Raw genomic sequence first — 4,645 nt, 5'->3', positions numbered from 1 at the left:
GTTCGTTATAGCAAAACTTTGAAAATAGCCTAAATATTTATCGATTGGGGAATGTTTCATCGTGGGTTACCTGTATCTATTGCTGAGTGCAAAGAGCGAGTTTGAGAAGGATGTCCATAATAGGATCCATTAAAAGCCAAGGTAGGGGTGCGCCATCGTGGCTCAGTGGCAGAGTTCTCACCTGCCATTCTGGAGAGCCAGGTTCGATTCCCAGTGCCTGCCCATGCAAACAAACAAACAAATAAAAAGCCAAGGTAAAATAAAATACGTTTATCTATGTATTTTGATAGGTAGACATAGATAGAGAGAGAGAGAAACCGTCTTAGAGAGAGAGAGAGACTGTCTAGAGACATGTAACAAACTATTAACAATTATCTGTGCTGATGGAAATGTGAATTGAGGACTCTGGTGGACACACAAACCTTTTGCGTTATGTTAATTTTTTGTTACTCAATATTTTAAATTTTAAACATTTTTTATAATAGGGAATAAAATTATGTAGTTCAGACTCTCTCAAATATAGGAAAAAATACAGTAAAAAGTTTTCTTACATCTCAGTCCCTCCTCCAACCATATAGCATCTATTGTCAGTTTCTTATGTGTCCTTCTGTAATTTCTTCGTGCATCTAAGAACAAATACAAATATAGATTCTCATTTCCTTCTTTTCTTTTCCACCAAAGGTAGCACACTATAGCCTAACACTTTATGTCCTTTCTTTTTTGCCATTCAACTATTTACCCTGTTGTATTGTTCAAAGAAAAAAAAAAACACATTGAAGACTATGAGTCCTTTAAATATAACTCTTCTAAAATTAGAAAATTTTAAAAAACAGTAAGTACCCCCAAATCCAATATTTTAAGTTGTTGCCTTCATTTAAACCTCTAGTATACAATTGAGTTCAGCATTATTTGGTGATGTTAGTTGTATAATAGGTTAAAAAGTGAAAACTTTAGAGACAGCTGATTTAGCTCCTTTCTCATTATAACCTAGTAAATTATTAATCCCAGATGTCTGCAAATCCCTAATTGAAAATCATCATTTCAAATTATATTTGAGCACATAGCTAACAGGAAAAAAGAAAATCCAGTGTTCCTGTGCCTTGACTGACCATATTGGCAAGAGCATTAGCAGATACAAGGGAAATGTGGACAAAGAAATACCAGCTCCCATCTTTTGTTCTCTATGTCTTCTGCACTCCACTGAATGACCAGAGGGCGGGTGTGCGCAGGGAGAGAGAAGGTTGAGGAGATAGATGAAGGATCAGTAAGGTCAAAGAAGAGGTGCCGGCTCAATGTCTATCCCTCAGTGCCTGCAGCACCCGCACATCTATAGGGCTGGACATTTCACAGGTTGCACCCTCATACGTGAGCCCACATGAGCTTCACAGCCATCTGGGAAAGGGATGGCTAATTAGGGCAGATAGGAGTAACCATTCTCCAAGGAAAGAAGCCAGAAAAGTTACATGACTGACTATATATTGCTTGTGTGGCATTGGTGACAGATCAGGGAATAGGAACGATGGCTTCTGACCGAGTCCAAAGCATCTCCCAATTCATGTTGTTGAGAATGAGGACTAGGAAGGGTGAAACTGCATCTTAGCAGATAAAAACATCAGGTACAGAAGCAAAATAGTAACCTTAGTTTCTGTCCTTCTGATCTCTATTTCCCGTTTAATGTTTCTGAGCCAAAACCAAAACAAAACGAACAAAAAGCAAAGCAAGATTCTTCCTTAAAGCTTTCAGTTCTTTGCTTCTGGGGAAGAATTAATTCTCCCCATTCTGATGAGTTCCAAAGGCAGCCAAGTGATTGTAACTCTACAGAATTGTATTAGTAATCCCTTTCCTTCCCCATTTCTGCCTCGCCTGGACTGGTTTTACTGGTTTTCTGGTCAAATATGACTTAGAAAACACTGTTCTCTGCATACTTATTGGGATCCTATGGTCATTTAGTCCCTTTTTCTGTAATTTATTCTCTCTTCTAAAACAGAATCAAATGAGGCAGAAATGAGATACTGCCTTTCTCCTCTGGTGGCTTTGTTTATTGAAGGAGCATGGTAAATTGCAGGACTTTACAGATAGTATTAAAATTATTTGGAATTAAGGTTCTGTGATTGGGGGCACTAAATTCCTTTTGAATTAAGAGCAACAGAGAAGAGATAAGGCATCTTGAATTAGACACACTAGCAGTTTAAATTAGACACACTAGCAGTTTGCTTATTTGATCAACTAAGCAAGTTAAAGAAAGCAGCTGATATCTCTAAGGCTTCACCTCAAATTAACCTCTTCTCAATTTTGAGTAACATTAAAAGGACATACTGTTTTCCAGTATTTACATGCCTGCTTCAAAATAGCTGAAATATTTGTGTATCTTGTAATACATTCTGTAGGCTTGCTGAGTGACTCAGCCACTCAATGCTCGCATTTGTACAATTGTTAATTTGAGTTGTAGTCAACTACATGAGTACAGTTAAGTACCTGGTCCAAGAAAATCAAATACTAACAAAACCTAAATTCCAGCTCAGAAACTAGAACGCTTTCTAGTTTAAAAATTATCTTCGGACCGTTTAGCTCTGGCTTCTGCACAAGTATTTCTCTCCTGATGCTGCATCTTTAGGTTTTGTTTGCCTCTCATTGGCTATCTAACGTTAACAGGGCAGAGAGTTTGGTACAACATCAAGGACAAATGAGCATGGATTGAAAACATTGGCTGGGATTTCAGATTCTTATGAATGAGAATTTAAAAGTTCACATTTTATTATTTAAATGATGTTCATTATGATGTTGAAATATTTCACATCTTCTCAGCAGCACCAAAAAAGTTCTAATAATGGAAGAAAAAATTTTTTTTCTGGTCAATTTAACTGGAAGTGGAAGAAACATTCACAAAGGCCACCCTGCTAGGTTACTATAGCAGGCAACTTCCCTCCAATCTCTATGAAAATGCAAGCAGTGTGTTTTTTTTGCGTGGTGTGTATAGACATTGGCTTCTGAATAATTTTCCATGGCTGTTGGGCTATTCAGTTCTTTGGTGCACCAGTCCTTTTTCGTCATCGTGAAGCAGGACAGAATAGGACAACTGCAGGTCCCTAGTTTCTTATCCACCTCTTTAAAGAGTTAGTGAGGTTCTGGGAAGATGGTGAAATAGGATAGGTCAAGTTTACCCCTGCTCCAAGGAACAGCTAGAGAAGTGACAAAAAACAACTAGAACAGCGATTCCAGGGTGTAAGTGAGCATAAAGAGGTCTGGGATGCAAAAGCTGAAGAGATGAGACGCAGAGAACTAGAGACCATCAGCTAGTGTACAGAGCTTAACGTGCTCCTTTCCAAACAGAGTCCCGGAGCCCTCAGGAGGGCAGAGACAGGGAGACAGGGACTAGGAAGTAAACCAAGCAGAGTTCCTTGAACATGCCACACCCACGCTCACTGCCTCCCGTCGCCCAGGACCCACTACCCTCTGTCCTCCCATGCTCCACCCACCCAAGCCCCACCCTCTCATCCCCCCACCCCCCACCCACCCCAGGACCCACACATCCTCACTTTGCTCCCCCAGCCCTGTACACGCGCTCATCTCCACCCTGGCCCTATCGCCCTGCACACATGCACACCCTCCCACCACTCCCAAACCCCTCTGCAGGTGCTTTACTGTGCATCCGTGTCACACACACACCCCTGCTCTGCACACACACACACTTCTGCCCCAGCCCCGTGAACACACAAAACACCCCCACAGGTGCTCACATGCGCCTCTGTGCCACACACCAACTCTGCACATGTGCACATCCACACCACCCTGCCCAGTATATGTGCACACCTCTGCCTTAGTCCCCTCCCCCGCCATACCCCACACATGTGCACACCCATGCCCCACCTCCCTGCACATGCACCCAGACCTCTGCGCCCTGATACCCATGAACCCCGCATTCCATGTGGGCACCTGCACCTTGCCCACATACCCACCTCTCTGCACCCACAGAGCACCAAGCCCCCCGGCCTCACACAGCGCACACACATGTGCCCCACCCCCCACCCCCATCCCTCTCTGTCTCCCGATGACCTGCGAGCCTGCATCCTGCCCATGCAGGCTTGCATCCGCGTCCGCCCCCCCCCCCGCCCTGCACACGTGCACACCTGCAACCCACGCCCTGCCTGCTCCACTCAAGCTCCCGCAACCCCTGCCTCCACGTGTGCTCCCTGACCTCTGTGCCCCGATACCCATGACCCCTGAGCGCCACAAGTGCAGCAGCACCCTGCCTGCACACCTGCATCCATGCACCCCTGTAATCCCCCTGACCCACCTCGTGCTGTGCCTGCTTGCCCTGTCTGCCTCTGGGACTCCAAAGCCTGCTCAAACTGCACCTCACCTCCATGGCCTTTGCGCTGCCCTCACAATCCCGCCCCCTGGACTGCATGCTCCCAAGCATCAGCATAGCACCCCGACACGCACCTAGCCCTGCTACCACACTGCTGTGCCCTGCCCCTTGCCCCTCATACTGCCACACTCGCATCATGCAAATACAAAATTTCAGACTACTGAAGGAAATCAACTTCCCAAGGAACCCTATCAAGATAAATACATGCCTTGAAGGCAACAGAAAATCATGCAGCATATGAAGATGCAAACGGCTATAGCCCAGCCTAATGACCAC

Source organism: Tamandua tetradactyla, chromosome 2 (genome assembly GCF_023851605.1).
Source record: "Tamandua tetradactyla isolate mTamTet1 chromosome 2, mTamTet1.pri, whole genome shotgun sequence".
Lineage (NCBI taxonomy): Eukaryota > Metazoa > Chordata > Mammalia > Pilosa > Myrmecophagidae > Tamandua > Tamandua tetradactyla.
The sequence above is the reverse complement of the archived record's forward strand: the minus strand, read 5'-3'. Positions refer to the sequence as shown.